Source organism: Podarcis muralis, chromosome 12 (assembly GCF_964188315.1).
Source record: "Podarcis muralis chromosome 12, rPodMur119.hap1.1, whole genome shotgun sequence".
In the NCBI taxonomy this organism is placed as follows: Eukaryota; Metazoa; Chordata; class Lepidosauria; order Squamata; family Lacertidae; genus Podarcis; species Podarcis muralis.
In genome coordinates this window covers 29,713,027-29,737,388 of record NC_135666.1, presented here as the reverse complement: position 1 = coordinate 29,737,388, position 24,362 = coordinate 29,713,027, and the positions used below count along the sequence as shown (strand labels likewise).

The 24,362-nt window shown below is 47.2% G+C and overlaps 1 long non-coding RNA gene across 2 annotated transcripts in view; it reads left to right on the top strand.

Moving 5' to 3' along the window:
• Nucleotides 1-24,362, top strand: part of LOC114607539 (uncharacterized) — a 61,427-nt gene that overhangs the window by 8,957 nt on the left and 28,108 nt on the right. The window contains exon 1 of one of the 2 annotated variants that reach the window (XR_003709169.2): nt 652-852. The exons of the other annotated variant lie outside the window; for it this stretch is intronic. This is a non-coding gene — a long non-coding RNA (uncharacterized LOC114607539). Of the gene's footprint in view, nt 1-651; nt 853-24,362 lie in introns of those variants that run through there. 2 annotated transcript variants of the gene reach the window in all.

Below are 24,362 nucleotides of genomic sequence, written 5' to 3'. Positions count from 1 at the left end.
TCCTTGGATCAGTACAATAGTGTCTGCTTTTTCAGCATCCTGCTCCGAGGGCGAATCCTCAGAGATCTGTCAGTAATACATTTCCCCCCCTATTGAAAACAGAAGCTCCTGTAATGCTTTCAAATATATGCAAATGAGACATGCGGTTAGTGGTTTGGCAAATCTTGATTGCAATATAAACTACCCGAGGAAAAGTGCCTTCACCCTAAATTTGCCTTTCGATTACAATTCCAGTTGATTTTATTTTATTGTCAACATTGTTAATGATAAAAATAGAGTCGCTTCGCAGTTATTTTTACTTTCCGAAAGGAGGCAATTAGACTTCTAATCAGGAATACACAAAAAGGAGAGAGAGAAAAATCTCCCATGATTAACTGCACTACTTTGTTCAAATTGCAGCTATAAAATTCAGAACAATTTGCCTGTAATGATTATGGACTGGGTTTATTTTGGGAGGTGGAATAAAAGTGGATATAGCATAAATTATCCTCTAATTATACACCAGTGTCGCCTCAATTATCCTCTTATCAAAATGGTTGTCTAACTGCCGCATTTAGTTTCAATTCTCTCCCATTTTTTTCTATAAAAAGAACCTCATACCTTGTTATTATTAATCCATTTATTATTTGCTAGGGGATTTATAACAGAACATCCAGGTGGTATCGCCACATCTCTCGGAAAGATGGACTGGGGAAAGACATTAAGTTGGAACCAACACGCCAGCGGATCTATCGCGTTCTCGTTCTGGGGGACAAATCAGCTTGTGCTTTCTTTTTTTAGACAAAAAAGAATCTGTCGTCCACTGAGCAGGGAAACATTAGGATCCTTGGAGATTTACGGAAAAGGAGTCAGGTAGGGGGGGGGAAAACCAGACCGCTTTCAAGGGTGGGGGAGAGAAGAAGCTAGAGAAAGTTGGAGAGGCTGATAAACCTGCCGGCTTTCCCTACATCGGCAACTTTTCTCCTGGAGGTGGGGGGGGGATTTATCCAGACCAAGGGGACGTGTGATATGACATTGCTACGAGATTTGTTTGTTGCGGATCTGGCAAGTATTTATTTATTTTTAAATAAGGCCTGGCATTGAGAAGGATCAAGAAGAGTCTCTCTCTCTCTCTCTCTCTCTCTCTCTCTCTCTCTCTCTCTCTCTCTCTCTCTCTCTCTCCCCCCCCCCCCGCCTTCCTTCTCGCCAGGTCATGACAAACCTTAAGCAAATAGTTGGCTCTTAAGAATCCCACGGATCTTGCCATTTTGCGCGTTGCGCTTTGCGTTCAAAAGGTTTGGTTGCGCTTTGAGATGGGTAAGGCAGAGAGATCACCGCTCTGTTGTTGGGTAACTTGTTCACGGGACAGGGAGTGTGTGTGCGGTGGGGGGGGGGGAGTGTGTGCCTCTTTCAGAGATGATGGGCTGTTTCCCCCCTCCCCCCCTCTTTCTCGGCGTTTAACTCCTGGAGCCTCTGGAGTCGGTTCAGTAACTCTGAATGCAGCTCTAAGTGTCTTGCCTTGTTCGCGGAGTTCTTAACAAGAGTCATACTCCGACACTCGAATAGGGTAACCCGAGACGGGCATTTACAAATCTCCAATGCCCTTTTTTAAAAAAAATTAAAAATGTTCCTAGTCCTATGGAAGAACTGGGGTGGTGGTGGGGAGAGAGAGAGAGGTGGTTATGGAGTGGCGCGATTTTTAATATTTAAGAGAGCTGAGCGAAGGTCCAACTAGCGTTCTGCTGCCAGTTTCCTGAGAGACTTTCTTCCTAAATTTTTTTTGTTTTGACTATGGCAGACCAACACGGCTACCCATCTGTAACTCTTCCTAGGGTGTAACTAACGCGCAGGTAGATTTGGCAGGTTTATTGCTTTATACCCTCCAGCTTCTTGTTAACAACCGTCGGGGAAGCGGTTTTCTGCAGGTGCCAAGAACAGTCGCGTTTTTCTTTTGCTTTTCGGAAAACACTGGGGAGTGGAGAGAGGACTGGGTTAGGGAGAGTTTCTGTTGTCGGTGTTATTTATTTTTCTTTCTCTCTCTCTTTCTGAAAAGCTCTGTCCGGTGCTTTTCTAGGATTGCAATTCCTATGCACGCTTACCTGAGGGTAAGTCCGCATTTGAACTCACTGGCAATGAATTCGGAGTGAACTCGCACAGGATCCATCTGTGGCTATATATGTGTTTGTGTCCTGCCACACGAACCTCTGTTAAAGCAGATGATATGAGAGCGAAATCGTCAAGCGGTTTTATTTTCAAGGAAATAAAATCAGGAGAGAAACGCGCGCGCGTGGAGCGGGGCGGGGGAAGAGGCTGCGAGATCCATAAGCAGCTCACCAGGCAAATATGTTGGTGGGTAAACTGCCCCCCCTTTCTTTGAGAGTTTGTGATATCCAAGGGAACGAATCCCTATATAGAAATGTGTATAGAATTATCGTTTGTATCAATCTATTCATTCGCCTCCTTTGAATGGGGACCTTTCTAAAATGCTCGGCGAGATGTATATCCTTTATCTGTTCTGTTCCATCACTGACGTAACAGACACATACACGCGCTATGCACGCACATACACATAGTAAGGTGATCTCTTTTATTGGTCCAACTCTGTTGATATAGAAATACGCCAACTTCTAAGCTACACACGAGGCGGAAGAACTCGGTGCAGCTCGAAAGCTTGCATACCCACCCACCTGCGGTGGAATTGCCCCAAATACAAGATATCATTCTACCTAAGTTGCCATCCCTGTTCTGAGCTTCTTTGGCACCCAGACTACAGCATCAAGGTGTCGAGGCGTACCTAGCATGGTTGTGATCACGAGTCTCTTACCTCAAAGCAGACCAGTTGCTATTATTTTGGCTCTGTTGATGCTTTCGGTTCTCTTGCTAACATACGCCGCTCTACCTATAGACAAACACAACTCTTGGCAAAGTCTGCATGGCGATTTTTAATCCATCCGCACAGGTGGCGCCGACCTCTCTTTAATGTGTCTAGGATGGATGGATAAATGATAGAGCGACAAACTCCCCGAACGATTTTTCTCACCGGGGTTTTCCTCTCGCCACCCCTAACTGGTTGAACTCCCCGGGTCTTATCCTGGCAATTGCTCCATTATCCAAATCCACCGGGCTGGCGTTAACTTTCCGAGGCTCCCATTGGCTGGTGTGAATGGCTCTTGACTTCGAGGAGCCTCGCTGCTGCTCGTAAATATTTATTGTTTTCAGGATCCTGTTGGGAAAGAGCCTCTCACACCTTTAGGGAGCGGCGCTTGGGGGGACGCAGCTAAAATGTGCCTCCTGCCCGTTTCCAACCTCAATTCCCCTAGCCGGTGTGGGAGATCTCCTGCTGCTGATCTCCCCAGCCACCCTCGGATCGATCCCTTAGTCCCCGCTTCCCACAGGGTGCCAGTTCTCCAGCGGAGAAGGAAGGGCGAGGCCTATCCCGGAGGGATACCTGGTTCAGCCTCTCGTTACCTTCCAGGGAGGGTGCGGAGGAAGCCCCTGGGGAATCTGAAGGCGAGGTCGTTCTCGGGGAGAAGTGGCGGTAGGTGGAGCTGTCCTCGCTGGTCCCGAAGCTGAGGAACCCCGGGCCTAGCCGTGGAGGGGGGGGTGAAGTAGTGACAGCGGGGGTGGGGGTGGGTGGGTGGTTTCCCCCCTCCCCTCCTTCTTCACCCACATAGAAAACCGCGATTTTTTTCCACAAAAGACGCACGCTGTGCATTTATGGCCTATACAGAAAGCAACGTTTCCCAGTTACTTCTTATCTCCTCCCCCCCCCACCCCGTTCCTTAATCTTTCTGTTCTAGTCAGATCCGAAGGGAAGCGTTTCGGTTTAGCAGGCCAGAATGTAAAGGGCCCAGAAGGATAATCCGAAGCCGAGAGGTTCTCTGTCTTCCCCACCTGAAATCAAGGATTTAGTATGAGATACTCAAGCTGCATTGGAAGTAAGCTCTTCCTAAATAAATAAGGGTTTGTCTCCCAATCGAGGCTATGACCCTTTAAAGTCCGGTTACTGGGGGAGAGCCCCAACCGCGGCCGGGGACTTATTTCAGATCATGTACTTGTTCAGGATATGGCGCCCACAAGCACAGCACTTTCACTGGGTGAGATTGGCCTGTGGCTCTGTTACATTCAGACCCGCTGGATGGCATTTTTACTTCAGAGTAGACCTACAGAGGGACGCAGGTGGCGCTGTGGGTTAAACCACAGAGCCTAGGACTTGCCGATCAGAAGGTCGGCAGTTTGAATTCCCGCGATGGGGTGAGCTCCCGTTGCTCGGTCCCTGCTCCTGCCAACTAGCAGTTGGAAAGCACGTCAAAGTGCAAGTAGATAAATAGGAACCGCTCCGGCGGGAAGGTAAACGGCGTTTCTATGCGCTGTTCTGGTTCGCCAGAAGCGGCTTAGTCATGCTGGCCACATGACCTGGAAGCTGTCTGCGGACGAACGCCGGCTCCCTCGGCCCATAGAGCGAGATGAGCGCCACAACCCCAGAGTCGGTCACGACTGGACCTAATGGTCAGGGGTCCCTTTACCTTACTAGACCTACAGAAATTCCTGGACACAGCTTAGGCATGTTCACTCACCTCGCTGGGTCTATGCTGAGTAAAACTTAGTTGTGAACCACTCGTTAGTTCAACGAAGTTGTAGAGATAAAGCCATTAAGCGAAATTGCACACAGAATAAGCACAGAGATACTATTCTAAACCATTTTATTTCCTTCTCCGCTCATCCCATCACTACTTGGTTTCCTCAGCGGCTTTCCTCAGGCCTCATTGCAAGGAAAAGCCTGACTTGGGGAGGGTGTTTGGTTGCTAAGACGAGCTCAGTTACAAGGTTCATTCTAAGGAAATTAGACCTGTATAAGTAGCCTTTGAATCCGCAGGAATAACTTGGTGTTCGTTTACACGGGTCTCGAAATAAATCGCACCGTGTGAGAAAGCCGGCAACTTTCTCTCCCGTGGATTTTTTTTTTTTTTTTTTTGAGGTGTAGTGGCTGTAAGGAACTGAACATAAACTGTCAAAAGCGAGGCCCTCAAACCTGTCAAATATAAGATCTACACACACACACACACACACACACCCTTGCACATTTGCTTGGAAGGTCTTTCTGGCTTTAAGGACGCAAGAATATTCCTTAAATTGGAGAGAGGCTATTAGTCCATGGAGCTCCTCATAGTCTAAGCTGGCAGGCTCTACGGGAAACCATCTAATAAAATGGTGTGGCAAAGTTACTTCTACAGGCCTTTCTTGTTTTGTGGAAATTGATTCAACATCTCGGTGGCTCCCCCCTCCCCAAATTGCTTCGCGGTCCTTCAAATGAGATTCCTCTAGAATTAAGATAATGAAGCGGGAGAGGCCGTTTCGTAGGAGTAGTTTCAAACCAGTAGAACCCCGCTTAAAACACATGCACACAAAGACAGCCGTGGTTTCTTCCTCTCGTCTCTCTGTAACTAAGAGAGTTGTCCCCCTTTCCCTTGCAGAAAATCCGGAATCAAGGCCGAACTGTGTTTGCTTTGGGTTACGGACCTCCTACTGCAGCCAAATCCTCCCTTATATTTAAGCATCCCGGTGCTGGATGCAGCAAAGGGCTTCTTAGGGCCGCAATCCAAAGCACGCTTCCTCTCCTCGTGGTAAGTAACTCTCTTAGGACTTATTTTGGATTAAAAGTGGTTAGGATCGCGCTGCGCGGCTCTCCTCGTGGGTCCGGATGGAACTTTCGGAGCGGGTCCAGTACATCGCGAACGCATTTATCTTGGGAGCAACAGTCGCTTTCCAAGAGTGGGACTGCACACACACACACACACACACACACACACACACACACGCCAGTGAAAAATGGGAAAGGTCTACATGATGTGCGTCAGATCGAGAGTGTAAAACTGTTGTGATCCACGCACACTGCGCGCTTTGAAGCCAGTGATGGGCCTCCCTTCCACGCAAACGTTCGCCATGAATTTTTCACCTAGGGTGTATTAAAGCACACTCAGAGAGACACTCTCGCGCACATATTTCGCTCGCTCCTGATACTGCAAGGAGCTACCGAGAAAAGGCTTCTTCCCAAACTCCTAAGAGTGAATTTGTTGGAAGAGAAACAATATATTTCCGCCCGTCCCCTCATCCCCCGCCAGATGCACGCAGGATATTGACAGATGCAATCAGTGGGTCTTTTAAGTTATTTATTTCTCCTGCGCATAGCATATTTCATACCGGGAGCTTAAGACCCGGTGGATCCTGAATGTGAGAAAGAGAGAGGGTTGGGAGTATTTGATGACGAAGAAATCGACCTCGATGGCCGCGAAATTTGGAAGTAAATAGATGTCCCGATCTGCAACCCAGGGAAATAAGTGTGTCTTTGAACAGAATCTGCCTGGCAGCCGCCGACCACAAAGCTCTATTTAATGGGTCCTACTGGTGCCAATGGAAGGACCTTTCCAAACCAGCCTAGCTCCTTATGCAACTCGGACCCGAACGCATTTTCCTAACCCCAGAGAGACCTCTTTGTACTTAGGAAAAGTAGGCGCAGCACCGAAACCACTTGCGCACATACTGTCGCGTGTGAACACTCGGTAGTAGGGACGGTCTGTGTTCCCTTTTCTCCGCCTCCTCCCCTTCCCGAGTTTGTGTTAATAGATACATTCCGAGAACAACAGGAAACGGGGGTCCTATTTTTAGAGTGATTTATGCGGAGTCGGTAGAAAGTCAATCAGACACACTTCCAAAACTCCTGGTAGCGTCCACTGGGTCGCTCATATAATTCATTCCACTGTCAAACGCGACATCTTACACAGTATATTTTATTCCTTTGCTTAAAGGGTTTATAGACCAGAGTTTTGGGGGAGGGGGACGCTTGAGCTTATCTCATACAAGGTTTTTTGGGGCATGGGGTGGTGGAGGATGAGAAACCCACCAAAACGTTCGTCCTGAAATGAATGGAAGCAGCTCCCTTTGCATGCAACTTGATGGCATTATTTTATGTTGAATTGTTGTTAGCCGCCCTGGGGACCGATTGTGGAAAGGTGAAATAAGCAAATAAATAATTTCGCAGCGCGGATGGCGCTCTGCATTCTTTGAGGGCATCTACGCACATATTCTTTAAAAAGTAACAGGGTGCTGCAAAAACAATGGAGTCTTGCAAGGCTTCAAATATCCCAAATTGTATTATGATAAAAGCTTCATGGGCTAGAATGTGGACATTGGTTCACGGAAGCTTACACTGTAGGTCCTGCCAAGAGATACATGGGATAGGGTTTTTTCAGTCATGGCCTCACATCTGGCAGATTCACTCCCGCAAAAAAATATGTGTGGCCCCCACATTATTGTTGGTTTCTATGGATTAATTGATACTGCCTATTTTCTGAGGGCCTGTGATATGGTTTTTACTGCGACAGCGTTCTGGTTTGTTAACACAATTTTGTACACCGCCTTGCAAGGGAATGCGCCCTGAGAGGCGGGTTAGAAAGAGCGTTTTCAATATAGAAATCATTTGTTCCTCTTTAACGGTTCCACCAGATTCCTGGTGATGGTGGAGGCTTTTCAGAAACCCATGCGTGCAATTTAGTTCTGTATTTAACTTTTTAGTTCTGGGTGTGTGCGTGTCAATTTAAAACCAAGCAAAATATGTTTGAAAACATTTCAAGGTTGTGTGTGTGTGTATTATATATATATATATATGTATATATATATATATATATATATATATATATATATATATGCGCACCGGGAAAGTAGGGGTTGCAGGGCTGCTACCAAAGTCTTGTTCACGAATTTCTAGAACAGCTGGCACTGTATATATATATATATATCTGATGCCCCTCGTGACAGCCCCCACCCCCCAAAAAAAATCTCGACATGAACAAGAAAACAGTTTACTTGAGTATTTGAGCGCTTTGTAAACTGAGCCCGGTCATATTTGATCGGAATTAAACATGGCTTATGTTGAACGGGACTCGTAATAAACACGGATAGGATTGGGCTGTGAGACACCAGTCTTTTGCACTCTTACTCATATGTAAGTCCCCTGAGGTTACTTCCAGATAACAGGCTGGCAGCCCCAGTGTCTGGAAGAAAGAGAGAAAAGAGGCTTAAACTGCTGTCCTCTATGAATTCACTGGAACTTACTTCTGATTAAGACATGTGCAGGATTGTTAATATATATATATATTTGTATTTAGGGATGTATAATATATAGAGCACACACACGCGCACACCATGTTAAAATGGGCTCAAAAAGAGAAAATGTTTCTTTTGTTTTCCTTTAAAATAATGAGAGAGGGGGAGTGAGGAACTCTCTGCTTTCTGATCTTACTCTGATGTAATCCGTTATATGCGTGCGAGAGAGAGAGAGCGCGCGCGCGCACGAATACATGAAACTGATCCATTTAAGCTGACCCCTAAAGTTTGGCTTGTGTGTACACAGATAACTGATATCTGTTTTCTCCCTTCCTTCATTTGATTTCCAGCTCGCCCTATGCCACAGGCTCAGAGCAGATAAGATTGTGACACAGTGTCTTGTTCTCAAGGAAAAAACCCCTAAAGAGTCAGACCTCAAACGCAGGAAAATAACGAAATGGGTATCACCTATTTCAGAATCCATTGAATCTGGAAGAGTCCCAGTCTGAGCTGGAGACAGGTTTGTGGGGAACGGACAAAATAAGTCAATCCACACACAAAGACGCGATTCCTGGGACATAGCCCACTCTGTAGGTAGGTTGATAGAGAGATAAGGATGGATGGATGGATGGATACTTCTGGGGATATTAACGTATGCATAGTGCATTTGCTCCGCCATCCTAAGGACGTTCACTCAGAAGTAATTCCTGTAGTACAGTACTCAGTGGAGCTTACTTCATAGTAAGAGTGCTTTACCAGGATACACACTTCTCAGTGCTTGGGATTATACAGCAAAACTTGCGCCATCTCATCCATGGGAATAAGCCCCATTGATCCCAACGGGACTTCCATCTCAGCAGACTTCTATAGGATCGCAGTGCACGTGTACAGCTCACTTGTTAGGAGCAAGATCCCTGAAACGTGTGTGTCTTTCTAAGCTGGTGCCCAGCTTCTGAGATGCCTCAGAGACATCTCTCTGTCCTGCGGAGAAAAAGCGCTGGAATCGCGAGTCCTTCTGGCGCGATGGTCTAGAAAGGCAGCGCTGCCTCTACCAACCTTTAATATCCATCCGAGCAAGCCACTTTCTTGACATCAGTAGGAGAGAGCTAATTAGGAGTGAATGAGAAGTGCGAGCTGAATGAAAAGGCACCTGCCTCAATCCTTCGTCGTCGTCGTCATCGTTATTATTATTATTATTATTATTATTATTATTATTATTATTATTATTATTATTATTATTTTACCCACCTCCTAAAATTTGACACTATTCTCAAATATAAGCATTTGCTTAAAAGTTTTTCTCCTTCCTTCCTTCCTTCCTTCCTTCCTTCCTTCCCTCCCTCCCTCTCAGGCTAACCTCCCGCCCCCCAAACCCCCCTCTCCATCTGCTGATCACATTTCCAGCGCTTCCCCCAACCCTGTTTACCCCCAAACACATTTGCTCTTCGTCTTCTGCCGGGATGTCATATTGTCATCTCCTTAATAGCGAGCGAGTGGGAAGCAAAGGATCCCACAAAAAGAGGTCACCTCCTCTAGATGAAAGCGAGCTATTTTAAGGAGAAGCCAGGGAGTTAAACGCTGCCAGTCCGAGAATGGATGGAGGGGAGAAGACGCTCTCCACCGCGCGCGCACCCCCCCCCGGCACCCCCGCGGCACACACACTTTCTTTTCTCCTCCTCCCCCTCCTCCTCCTTCCTCGCTTTCTGGATTGTAAACCCACGAGCATTATAACAGACTGGCAGGCGTCAAGGGCTTTCCATACCGCTAGTGTGAAGGAAGTGGCGGAGAGCGTGCGGGGGGGGGGGGGGGAGCAAGCGGAGAAGGGAGAGGGGGGGAGGGAGGGAGGAAAGCCTACACAGATGGATCACACACGCAGCGTTTGCTGCACAGCACCCTGGGTCAAAATAATGGAAGGCAGACGGGAACGATCCACAGAGACCCAGCCACTGTCTCTTGTACAGATTTGTCCTGTAATTTAAACCGGATCCTTCTTCCAGATGGGTTCAATGTGTGCTGCTGGGGAGGCGATCGAGCGCTTTCAAAGCCCTGCGGGAGAGGGGGGCGGGGTTAGGAACAATGACTTTCCCTGGGATGGGGGTGTAAAAGCCGGTGGGTGAGGAACTAAACTGGGGATGTGGGATGATCAGGGTGCAGAGTCTCGGGAGTTTAGCAGTAGGTGGTGCACTGTTTTGATGCGCATGTTCTGGTGGAATCCGAGGCAGCAGCTTCCCCGTGTGAACGCGTCCTGTCCTCACAACATCTGCCACGCACGGTGACCCTTCATCTGGATCCTGAAGGCAGCTAAGGCCGCCCCCCAATCCTCAGCATGCTCACTAAGAAATCAATTGGCCTTATTCCCCCCGTTGCTGTGCTGCTTAGGATAACAGCCTGCTAAGACCCTCTCTTTCCTTGCTTCTATTTAAACCACCGCCACCTTGTCTTAATTCGAGATACTGTTTCAGAACGGTTTCTTCTGGCTTCAGGGGCAAACGCCTTAAAAGCCGAGCGATTCCTTAACTGGGGACTGTTTGGTACCTTCCAACCTTTACTCCAAACCTCAATAGTCTCTGGCCGGGATCCACAACTCCTCCTTCTCCTCCTCCTACTTATGAGGGCTGACTTTTTAGGAGCGTGCTCAGGATGTGGTTCAAATCCAGCGCAGTCACACAGCACCCCTTCTTCCCTCCACGGACCAGTTTTTCGGCTGCTGCTCTCCTCCACATCAGTTTCATTCCAAACATTTTCGCTTCTCCAAGTTACGGATCGCTCCAAGGGCGATGGCTGCTGCTGCTGCTGCTCTTCTGTTGATAGTATTAAATACTGCAACTAAATATTAAATACTGCTACTAATAAATCACTACCACCAGCTATATCTTCATTTTAATCCTGCCTTTAACCGCTGGGATTGTGTGCCTGGCATTCCTCCATTATGCCCTCACAACATCCCTGTGAGGTGGGTTGGAGTCCAGAGGGAGCCTCTGGACCAAAGCCTCCCTCTGAGCCCACGTTGGAACTCAGGACTCCGTGGAAATTAAAATCAGGACTGCAGCAGCAGTTCAGAGGCCAATTCACCAACGAGACGTTTTCCACGATGATTTATTGGCCCCATTATTCTGGCTGTGTCGTACTATTCTCCCTTCTTGATGTGCTTTTACAAATCTTGTCTTATTCCTCTTATTTTCTATGGGAGAAGGTCGGCCCGTCTCCAAGTTCGGAATGTGCCAGGGGGATCAGGCGCTTGGGTGGATTCCTGTCTGCCCACAAGTTTGCTTTGGCTTTGCTGAAATGAGAAAGGGAAAGAGGAGAGGAGGAAGTGGAGTGGGGGCGGCGGGGTCGATTCAACCTACAACCCCATCGGAACCTGTGGGGTTTACTTCTGAGGGGGGGAAAGACCTCGGATCGAGCGCCCCGGCCCTAGCCAGAGAATTGCGTCCGCGCGCAAAAGCGCAACAACCAGCATCCATGGACTTTTCTTCCGTATTTCGTTTTCTAATCCCTTCTAAAGCCGGGCGGCGAGCGAAGGCTGCAATTTCTCAGAGCTGGCTACTTAAGCAGAGACGCGGCGCTCTCCTGCCTGCATCTCCGATCGAGTTGCAGCCCCGTCCATCAATATTTCAGACGGTCCAGCAGCGAACTCCTTCTCGCTGCAAGGAACCGACCCACCGGCCGGATCTTCTCTCTCTCTCTTTTGTTACATCTCCAAGAGCATCGCCGAGAGCCAGAGAGAGCGAGGATCGCCTCGGCAAATGAAGGCAGACACTTTAATTGCATCAAATTATCGCGATGGCCTCCTTCCCTCTTTCTCCTCCACCTTCAGCTTTTTCGCTTTCTCTTGTAGCTTATTTTTAGCGAGCTTCAAAAAGCCTCCGCGTCGCTTCCCCTTGTTGCGCTAAAGGCAATTATTTACTCTTACCTTCAAAGAATACATTTACCAAGCGTGGCATGGGCTGGTAGTAAACACACGAGACAGAGACAGAGGCAGAAGTTTTCATGTTTCTGTTGGAGTTGATTTAATTAATGCAGTTGCCCTGGCTTCTCTCTCTCCCCCCCCCCCCCCCACTTTCGCCCCTGCATTTCTTTACTCAGGAAATTCTAATTATCTAACTATACAGTACTGGACAAAACTCGCTGGCTTTCCCCTCCCTGGCAGCTTCCGTCCCTATAAGCTGAGCGGCTTCTTCATCAAGTTCTCGGTAGACAACGAAACATAAGTGAAAATTAATTACGTATAAGCGATCCATTGAGAGATCCATTATCTATTAACTCTGGGGAGAGACGTAAGACACAGACAGACACACAGAGAGAGAGGGAGGGAGGCGGGAGGGAGGCCTACCACTATGTTGAAAGTAGCATCTTTCTGTCACGTACATTTAATTAAAAAATTGCAAATTAATAGAGCCGCTCCATAATTCAATGAAAGACCATTCCGCCTCCAATGACTTCAACAGGGCTCAACCTATCGCGTTGGCTTTAGTTACACTGATGGGTTTAATTCCTCTTCTAGGGAACTATTTCATTTTGATGCCAGAATAATTTATTCCTGGTCTGATTGTCCCGTCCGTCCGTCCATCTATTCATTCTTCCTTCTTTTATGGCAAATGAATAGGAAACTGAGGCCCAAGCGTAGTAACGCCTCCAAGGTCACATAGACAGTCGTGTCTGACACGTGCAATGAGCGAGGGGTTATCCTTTTACGTATTGTTAATGAATAGCTCCAACCCCACCCCTAGACCCCATGAAGCCAATCGCAGAATTGGGGTGACACATAGAGCGGTCGATGGTGATGAAATCATCCCCCCCCCCCCACAAATGCAAAGAAGAAAGGAGCAGCTTTCCATGTGTACCACGCGGGAATACATTTTGCGCTACGTCCTCTTCTGTAACTGTGCTAAGCCGGAAGGCATGTAATTAAAGCCACACGTTACGGACGGCGACAGTCAAGGTCTGCCCCTGCGCCCCGTTTCCCTCCGCAGATCTGCCTGCCGGCCCTTTTGCAGCCACTCTGAGAGCGACTTGTTTCGAACTTCCGGTCACTTTCGGGAGGAATTCTGAGCTGGGTCTGGTCAGCGCGGGGTGGGAGGCCGCCCCAGAAGTCTGTGTAAGTCAGCTCGGGGGGTAAGGAAGGGGGTAATGAACTTAAGAAAGTGCCTGGTCAATGTTGTTCAGTCATTGATCTGTGCTCCATCATTTCTTAATAATAATAATAATAATAATAATAATAATAATAATAATAATAATAATAATAATAGAAGACATGGATCTGCCGGATAAATGTAGACAACTGAGAATTATCCTTCGGTCCAGGTAGGGATTGGTGTAAATATATACTGCTGCGTAGACTTGCGACTTACACAGCACTCTTCTTCCCAAACCGCAGAAGACGTGGCGGACCCTGTTAAAGATCTCATATTCTATCCCCGCGTTAGTCCCATGTCTACTCGGAAGTAAGTCCTACTGCAGTCAATGGGGTTTACTCCCAAGCAAGAGGGGTTGGGGTTGCAGCCTTAATTATTTTATTCCTTAGCTGAGGCTCCCTGTCTCTTTCTCAAGACCCAAATGCATCGACATCTGACTGGACGCAAGCATTTAGAAACGGCTGATCTGTCGAGATTATAATCTCAGCTAGCGTTGTAAATGCGACTCATGAGCTCCTTAGGTGGGGAGGTCTGTTTTATGTGACATTCCTGTGTCAGTGCGGTTCTCCCCCCCCAAAAAAGAAAGAAAGAAAGACTATAATCGAGGATTGGCTAGTTGAACCTGCCAAGGGATTGGTTTGGGGAGGAAGTTTGTGCTTTAAAGGGCAATAGAGGAAATCTAGCTCAAGACTGTGATCTGTCCCATTTCGAAGCGAATTTATTTATAGCGCTGTTTCCTTGCGATTCTCTGGAAAGGGAGCCGCTCAATTCTACCGCGAATTTGTGCAGAGTGATCCTACGTAATATTCCCCGTGGGACTTGACATCAGACATAGGAACCAACTCCATAAAATATTTGTGGAGGCCGAACCACCCCGAACTTGATTGGCATTGCTGTTTACATTGTGTGCATGCACCGCGTCGTGTGATCGATTATGAGGGGTGGGGCTTATCTGCCCCCCCCCCCCAATATTTTATTCAAGTTGGAACCCTTGCCACCAGATAGAAATGCATAGCCGAGCATGGCCTCTGCACGCAAGCCCACGTGGCCGTGACGACGCCCCGATGTGCAGTCCAAGGGAATGGGGCAGAGCACGTGCTCTGAGTGCCAAAAGGGTCCCCGGGTTCAGTCGCCAGGCTCCTGCCTGAAACTCTTAATTAAGAGCCATTTTCCAGCCAGGACCCACAATACAGAACTAGGCAGACCAATGACCTGCCTTTTCTAATCTAAAGCATCCTCTTGTGTCCCGATCCTATGAGTCATGAAAGTGGAGATAGTCATGTTGTTGTTGAACTGAGATTCCCAGCAGTCCTGGCGGCTGGTCGGGGCTGATAGGAGTTTTAATCCAACAGCATATGGAGGGCACCACGTTGCAAGGGTGCCAACTTGAATAAAATATTGGGGGGGGGGGTTTAAGCCCCGCTCCTCAAAATCTATCGCAAGACACGGCACACACCATTTGAATGACAATGCCCATCAACTTGGGGGGAGGGCTGGACCCCTCAAATATTTTATTGGTGGGACCGAAGGGACCTGGGGCCCTAGGAGTTGGCTCCTATACAACGTTGGCTACCCTGGAATTAAGTCCACCCCACTGGCTCCTATGGGGTTTAGTCCAAGGACAGTACTCAGGAGAATGCAAGAACCACAGCCCCAAGTCCTGTATCTTCATCTCTCCCTCCTTCTGTAGGGTTCACCGCCCCCCCGTCGAGTTGTGTAGAAAGCATCTTCCAAGCCTTTCCGTGGGCTAGAAAGAGCGACGGTGATCGCAGGTTTAAGCCGCCTTTCGCCTGATTTCCGCAAACCGCCCTAACCCAGCAGCGCTGCTCGAGCGAGGTTGCACGAAAATTGATAAATCTCCTTCTCCACACCCTGTCCTTTTAAAAAGCGTGAAAAGCAGGCAGTCGTCACCACCAGCGGGTTTATGTTGCGCAGACTCCGGCCTTACCGCCGCAGCTCCAAATTACAGCAGTCAAAATCCAATCAAGAAGGATCTGGTTAGTCTCCACTGAGGGGTAATTAGTAGTATTAATTTGCAGATGTCGACAGCTTCAGGGGGAAAAGAGAGAGAGAGAGAGAGAGAGAGAGAGAGAGAGAGAGAGAGAGAGAGAGAGAGAGAGAGAGAGAGAGAGAAGCCACGCTGGAAAAGGCCTATCAATCTTCGAAGCGCAGAGGTTGGATGGGGAGGAGAGAAGACCAGCGAGCGAGCGAACTTGGCGAGGGATTTCCAACCAGGCAAATAAGTCAATAACAACAGAGAATAGCAAAATTGCTCTCCCAAGCTGTTCCTTTGGGGAAGGACTTGTAGCTCAGCATGTAAAGACCCCAGATTCATTTTGGTCTCAGGCTCTGGAGATCCGCTGCCAGTCAGTGCAGAAAACATGGAACTAGATGGATCAAGGTTCTGATCCCCTTCCCCGTAACTCAAGCAGTGATCTAGGGTTGGCACGACAGCATCCCTGGCAGGTGCTTAAATGCCCCTAGGAAAGGAGAGTCTCCTCCACAGCCTTTTCCACTGTCGAACAGCTCTAACTTAACCTTAGGGAAGTTTCTCCTAACGTGTAGGCAAAATCTGCCTCCCTGCACTTCCTCACCCACTGATTCCATTCCTGCCCTCCGAAGCAGCAAGGAGCAAACCAGCTCCATCTTTTGCATGAGGACCCTTCAGATACTAGAAGACAAGCCTTATAAAGTGGGTAGCAAGGTGTCTGATCCAAAGGATAGAACCCATTCCTTAGAACAACTTGTGATAACCATTGAAAATAGGAAGGGGAGTCAGGGGATATGTATGGAGTCACTTAGCAATGCCTGTTGTCCAAGAGGGACTACTGCATGGAAAGTTAAGAGTTCCTCAAGTCCAGCCAGCTAAGAGAAAAATGGCAGGGCTGGAAGAAGGAGGAGGAGGAGGGCCAGGTGAGAACACAGGTGCATAGGAAGTTGCCTTTTTCCAACTAAGATCATTGGCCGATCTGGCTTAGTATTGTCTACAGTAAACTGACTGGTGGTGACTCTCCAGGGCCTCAGGCTAGGACTCTCTTCCAGTCCTATCAAGAGATGCTGGGGATTGAGCCTGGGACCTTCTGCATGCATAGCAGATGCTCTGCCACTGACCTTATGGCGCTTCCCCCATTGAGAAAGAGGCAAGGGCCTGGCTTCTGCAGGCACTGCTCCAAACAATACATTGCAAAGTTATGCAAGAGAGACAGAGACGCTCCCAGGAGTATTCCTTCCACCCCTTTCCTATTTGTCTCCCACTAGCACAGGGTCGCTTCTCGTAGAATCCCAATACTCTTGACCCTCCCCAGTCCTCCTGCAGTTGACCAGCATCCTTACCATGTGAGAGCACCCCACAATTTGAACATCACACCCATGGGTAGACAAACTAAGGCCTGGGGGCTGGATCCGGCCCAATCGCCTTCTAAATCTGGCCTGCGGACTGTCCAGGAATCAGCATATTTTTACATGAGTAGAATGTGTGCTTTCATTTAACATGCATCTCTGGGTTATTTGTGGGGCATAGGAATTCATTCATTATTATTTTTTCAAAATATAGTCCGGCCCCCCACAAGGTCTGAGGAACAGTGGACCGGCCCCCTGCTGAAAAAGTTTGCTGACCCCTGATCTCAGCAGTACAATCAGTAATTTCAGGGGGAACCCCTCTGGGGCCTAGATATACTTTAACCAAAAAAAATAAAATGCATTCAAAAAGCAGCAGGGACCAAAACAACAACCACTTCATCTCTAGAAAGCAGCCATATCTTCCACACGTTTGTACCTGCCTGCTCAGGAGCTCAGAGAAAGTGAGAAAAGGGAGCAGATGAGTCCTGGGGTGGGTCAAGGCAAGCAAAGAGGACCAGAGTGGGGACACTTCCTCTTCTGGGGTCCATGTGCCAGTAGTGGATGGCACCCAGAGGTGCCAACTTGAATAAAATATTGGGGTGGGCCCGAGTAAGCCCTGCCCTACTTAATCAATCACATGACACAGTGCACAGACACCATTTGAATGGCAATGCCCATGAACTGGGGGGGGGAAGAGACCCCTCAAATATTTTATAGGTGTGTGTGAAGACCTCTCGGCTCCACCCCCTAGGAGTTGGCTCCTATGATGGCGCCATCAGCAAAAGCAGAAGGAGTAATAAATGCAAAGTTGTCTGCGCGGTAGACACTCTCACAGCTCTCCCTAGGCTCCAACCAGACAAGCCAGAGGCATGATTAGAGTTCAAAGATATATTTCAGCCAGGTGAAAGCGTGGGAAAGGTCCCAAGGGCCAGAGAGAAAGAACTGGGGGGGCCACATCTGGCCTCTGAGTCAAGGTTCGCCATCCCTGAAATAGGAATTATTTCCTGTCAGGTTAGTAGCAATATGTTCCTCACTGATTGATTGTGGTTTTGTGTGTGTGTGTGTGTGTGTGTGTGTGTGTGTGTGTTTGGTGAGGCATTCATGGACAATTCCCTAAGATCTATAGCTCAGTCAGTAGAGCACAAGACTTTTAATCTCAGGGTCATGGGTTTTAGCCCAACATTGGGCAAAACATTTCTGTGCTGCAGAGAGTTGGACTAAGAGGACCCTCGTGGTCCGACCCAACTTTACAATTCTATGACCCCATAGGTGAGCTCATCACAGGAGGCAATGTTTAACTCAGTGCGGTCACATGCAGGAGAACAGGGGGAAGAATGCTGAGGTGGTAGAGTGGACTGTACTACTATTTCAGACTGCAGGTGTGTTTGTGTGGCGGGGGTGGGGGGTGGGTCAGGTTTCTGCATACTTCCTTATGTCAAGCTCTCCATCCTACCACCCCAGCATGGTGCCATCTCGTTCTGCTACAAATGCATAAACCAGGGCAATAGCACTTGAACATTCAAGAGGTAACTTTGTTTTAAGAAACAAAACAAAAGAATCCAAAGCAGTCGTCTTCATGCTTTTGAAGAACAGCAGCTGCCTAGCCAAAACTGTAAATAAATTAGAGCTGTGATAGGTTAGGGTTGCAACCCATCAAGGATTGCCCTGAACACTTTGTGGATGGCATCGTGTCATTCATTTGATCCCTGGACCCAGATGACACCCAGAAACATAGCCTTATGCTGATTCAGACCATCAATCCATCTAAGGTCCGTATTGTCCACATCATTGGTCTTCAACTGGTGGGTCTCTGCCTGATCCAAGGTGGGTCGCAACAGGAGCTCTACCACCATGCAAATATATGGTACAAGGTTGAGAAAAGGGTGCATGTTTGCATGAAAAGTGGGTCCTGAGTCTGAAAAGGTGGTCTACACCGACAGACCGTTGCTCTTCCGACAGGAAATATTTCTCAGCATTTCCTGGAGATGCCAGGAACTGAATTTGGTACATTCTGCATGTGCTCTGCTGTTAAGCTACAACCTTTCCCCAGGGCTCAGAGTTGTATATTATTTTGGAAGTGGGAGTATCTTTTCACCTTTAATATAGAATAGCATAACAGGGTGGTCTTCGTTTCTCAAGCATAAGGGTTAGGTTAAAGGAAGAGAAATAGGTAGAGCTCCATGAACAAACAGAGAGGGAATGCAGTGTGACTACAAATGTCCAGATTGGTGGCTCTTTGAAAAAGCATCTATTCTGTCGGAGCAAATCACTCAGCATTGTCGCTGCTGAGCCACTACCAAAGATAGACCAGGCAAGTAATTCTGCTTACCGCAATAGGCAATAGTGCTAGGGGAGAGCAACCCAACCTTATTTTTTTATTGCTGTATCCATTGCCCTGCCATTTTGTCATACCATTCTGCTGATCCATTGGGCTTGTCCAGGGAATGTATGGGGGCGGGGGGAGCTTTGAACCTGGTGCAACCATGCCTACACCCTGACATGCTTCCAATTCACTGTTGACATAGGAAGTTGCCATATACCGAGTGAGACCTTTAGTCCATCTATAGCCCACCATTGCCAATACAGACTGGCTATAGCTCTCCAGGGTTGCAGGCATGAGTCTCTCCCAGACCCACCTGGAGATACCAGGAATTGAACATGGGACCTTTTGCAGGCAAAGCATGTGCTCTGGCACTGAGCCCTTCGCTTCATGCTTAGCTCCCCCCAGCAGTTTTCCATGTGTCGTCCCACCAGCAGACCTCCTTCACAGCTAGTCCCTAAGTCCCTGCAGCCTCCTTCCTGGGGAGCACTGAGACTTGGGAGTAAACCCTATTGGACACATGCATAGGATCACACTCTTAATTGGCCTCTGAGTATCTTGGTGGTGGTAAGATCTGGGTGGACTTCAAAAATGCCTTTAAAACCACAACAAAGCACACTGTTGTGCATGTTTCTGTTTTTATATGGTGAACCGCCCTGTGATCCTTGGACGAAGGGCAGTATATCAATTTAATAAAGAATAGTAGTTCTTGTTACTACATTGGTACCATATTCTTCATCATCCAAGGAGCTCAGAGCATTGTGTATGTGTGTGGTTCCCAGGTAGTCTCCCCATTCAGGAATAACCAAGGCTACCCTTGCTTAGCTTGAGTAACATAGGTGTGCCACGTGACTTCTGAACAGTCTCTGGGGGAATAATATAAAAGGAAACCTCCCATCACTTCTATAGTCTCAGAATCTTGGCAAATGGCATTTAAGAATACGCGTGCTGAAATATTGCACACTTTTGGTGGGTTTCCTCACATGAAGTGTGAAGAATTACCATACTTCATATATAGATTTCCTCATTCTAATAAATCATAAAAGTTGGAGCAATCATATACACATTAAAAAACAATAACCCCTTGTTTCCATGCAGCTTTTCTCACTTGGAAAACTGGCAAAGCAAATTCTCACTAAGATCGGGTGGGGACAAACTCTGTCCTAGAAAATGTGCTTCAGATGCTGGTGTTTTGATTTTTGGTGAAGTTTAATGGAGCCAGCCTTCAAAATGCCCTGTAACTCCCACTTCACTGGTCCTCACAGCAAGCCTCTGAGAGCCAGTGTGGTATAGCTTCCAGAGTGTCTGGGAAAACCTAGGTTCAAATCTCTATTTGTGCACAGCTGTTCCTATGTGTTATTGGGCCAATCACTAGCTGTCCACCTATCCTACTTCACAGAGCTGTTATGAGCACAAAGGGAGAGACATGGATGTCCCAAGCTCCTCTGCAGAACAGCAGGGTGAAATGTAAGGACTAGAAATCTTCCAGTTCACAGACATGGTCTGCAACTAAGGCTTGCATAACTTGTTCCACACAGCTCACTAGCCATGCATCCTGGCTTGATGGGCACTTGTCCTCCCTTTTTTTCCTGCAATCCCAAGCAGGTAACGAAAACACATACTTATTGGGTCTCTGGGAGGGTGTGTTTGAATTGACAGGTCACAAATTCTGTGGATTTGGTTGAAGCTGAACCGTGTCCTATTGACTTCAAAGGGACTAGCAGCTAGATTGTAGGTGTTATCTCAAAAGTAGATTCCATTGATTTCATTGGTGTTTGCTCACACATAGATGTGATGGGACTACAGGATTCCTACTTACTTGGGAGTCCTGCTGAAATAAACTGAACTTGCATTTGCGCAGTTGAAATAATGATGGGATTATCGCAGTGTTTGTTTACTGCATAATTGTTGTTTTATTCAGTTGCTGGCTTGTTGATTGTTTATTATGTGTTATTCTTTGTGTGTGTAATCTACCTTGATTCCTTCTTAGGGAAAAGGGTGTGAAATAAATGTATACATATATATATGTGTTTTTCATAGAACTGGAGATCCTAGTTAGCTATATTAGGTAATAATCCAGTCCCAGAAAGCAATTGTTTTACTTTTCAAGAGTTAGAGGCATTAAGACAGTCAACTGTATTTCTGGTTTACCAAGTGAATTAAATTGAGAGCCAAGACTACGTATTCAGGTTTCACAGTCCAAAGCATCATTTTTAAATTTTGTTTATTTATTAAATTTGTACACCTCCCTTCATCTGTAGACCTCAGGGCTGTTCACAACAGAAAAATACAATATAAAAAACACAAAACACATAATTAAAACAAGAACAGCCCCCCCAACAAACCAATAAACCACCTTCCATTCCAACAGCTGAACAAAACTCCTTATCAATAAGTTTAGTTCATTTATTTCCCCATATGAACTGAGCTGGAACTTGTGATCATCACTGGAGGCCCTTCTTCATGTGCCTCATCCATGAGAGGTCCGGAGGGTGGCAACACCAAAACAGGCCATTTCTGCAGTGGCTCCTTGCTTATGGAATGCTCTCCCCAGGGAGACTTCCCTGGCACCTTCATTAAATATATTTAGGCACCAGGCGGGGGAAAAAGTTTCTCTCCAACCAGGTCTGTGGCTGATTAGCACCCTAGGTAAAGGTAAAGGGCCCCTGACAATTAGGTCCAGTCGTAGCTGACTCTGGGGTTGCGGCGCTCATCTCGCTTTATTGGCTGAGGGAGCCGGCGTACAGCTTCCAGGTCATGTGGCCAACATGACTAAGCCGCTTCTTGCAAACCAGAGCAGCGCACAGAAACGCCATTTACCTTCCCGCCAGAGTGCTGCCTATTTATCTACTTGCACTTTGACGTGCTTTCGAACTGCTAGGTTGGCAGGAGCAGGGACCGAACAACGGGAGCTCACCCTGTCGCGGGGATTCAAACCACCGACCTTCCGATCGGCAACCCCTAGGCTCTGTGGTTTAACCCACAGCACCACCTGCATCCCTTCAATTAGCACCCTATTTCCCTTTAAATGTGCTGAGGTGTGTTATTGGTTTGTTCTTGTTCTTGCTATATTAAGTATTTTGTGTTTTGATCTCGTAGCTTTATGCTGTGACCTTTGGATGAAGGGTGATATACAAATTTAATAAATTATTATTTGAGGTCCAGACAGAGGCAATGCTAAGGTGACTGTGTCAACCACTGCTTTTGTGAGAGGCCACTGTCCTTATTTTGCATTCATTGAAGCTCTAGTTGAATTGATTGTTCTGCATGCATTTAAGCGCTAATTGAATTGCCACGGATGGTAGGATTTGCATTTCACTGCCATTGAACTCCAACTTGCTCATGTCTCCAGCGCCAACTGCATTGGATAAAGTGGACTTTAGCTTAAGGTTCCACAAGACTCTCTATTGTTCTCCTTGCAATAGACTAACTCAGCTACCTCACTTGGAAACCTTAACTCCAGAAGGTTGCTCTTATGTCAGCTACAGCAGGCGCCCTAAACAAATGGAAACAAAAGGATTCCATGCAACTTAAACTCTTGCACCCTAGGTGTTGTATTAGCATAGCAAAGCTGGGGAGAATGTGTTATCTGCCAAGGAGTCTGTGCTTGCTTTGTATACATAGGAGCTCTGAAAAGAAAATTCAGTGGCATTTCATGCTCATCTGGCCACACGTGGTGTGTGCGTGTGTGCATTGTTGTTTTTGCTTCTGCAATAGGCTAATCCCGCTTCTCCACTTTAATGAAAGTCATAGAGGCCAGTGAAGTTAAACAAGTTGGATCTTTTATTCAAAGTTGCAACATGCTTAATTTGTAACATGCTTAGTCCTGGCTTGTGTGAAGGCACTGGGAATCCCCCCTCTCTCCACTCACTTCTATGGGTTATTAAGAATGCAGTCCTAGATTCTCCTTGCATCTTGCCATTATTTGGGCTGGAGAGCCAATGCAGCATAACCCGTGACATATTTTATCTCAACAATCTGTAGACTACCCTTCACCAAATTTGCGCTCCAGCCACAACTTTTTGTGTTGATAACTTGCCAGCTAGACACACTTTTTTGTCATTTTGATGGGTCCCTATGTCCCCTCACTCCCCATTTATGGACCAACTTTTATTTTTTAAAGAGCTCTTTATTGTTTAAATTTGAAGTCCAGTTGGATGGAGACTCCCTCCCCAGCATAAAATTACCAGCGAACATTAATTTCAATGGAACTCGCATAACAACCCTGAACTGCCTTACTGTGCATTTTTGAGAATGCGCCCCATTGGGAAAAACATCAGCATCCCATCCATGGGGGAATGTAGTTAGAGTCACGTGAAATGAATGAGACTAGCAGCCTGGTCTACAGAACTGTTAGTTGGACCGACACTTTTTCATTAAAACCCTGGTCCCATCCAGCGAGGAAGTGCTAAGCTCGACTGATTCCTCTGAAACGTGCCAATAACTTGCCTGGAGGCGCTTGCCTGGAATCCTACACTTTACTCGCGAGCAAGAATCCAACTAAGACCGGTTTCCGCCCTTCCACTTGCACTCCACGCAATCGAGTTATGTTTCGTCCTAGAACGCATCCCGGACTAAACGCTTGGCGAATGGGTCTCAAGCACGACTTTCTAAGTATATACATCAGTCCAACGGGGTTCAGGGCCCAGGAACTGCGGAGAATCTGCTTTACGGGCATTGAAACAATCCATTACCGAATTAGTATGGAATCCTGGACTATCCTTATGGACGCTCACCTTGCGCGCTGTGAGAGGCCCCGACCAATTGCGCACCAGCAAAAACCGGGGCAGAGGATCATCTGATCCTAAAGGCAATCGCAACCTTTTCTCTCTACATTTATTTCCCCATGCATTTCCCTGATGCATTTAAACAGCCGCCACCACCATTATTATTATTATTATTATTATTATTATTATTATTATTATCCTATAGATTTTATTTTATTTTATTTTTTTACAGCCTGAGCTTGAAAGTCCGTTGTGGAGGGCTTGATGTTTTGCTGTGGGTGGGCGCATCTTGCAACTTCCTCCGTTTTTGTTTTTTTTTAAATTCCAAGCCAACCAAAGAAGGCTATACTGTATACAGTATATATATTTGCAAAATTTGTGTCCCTTTCTTTTGAAAGGGGAAGGGAGCTGGGGAGGGGGTGGGGGGGTGGGAAGGAGCTCTATGTCATAAATGGGAACATTGTGCCTGAATGCTATTTCTCTCTCGCTCTCCCCCACCGCCCCCCTTCTTTCGAAGACATTATTAGCTCTGACAGCATGCGGCTCAGGTTTGGAGGAGAGGGTTTTGTAAAGGGATGACGGACAGGAAGGGCAGCAATCATGGTCTTCTCGGGCTAAAGCTCCCCCTCCTCCCCGCTCGCTCTCCCCTCCTCTCCCCCCCTCTCTTTTTTTTTATCAGAATGTTCTGTTCGATGCCATTTATCCTTGATGATAGAAAATTGCTCTGTTGCCAGGACGCTGCTGCTGCTGCTGAAATAG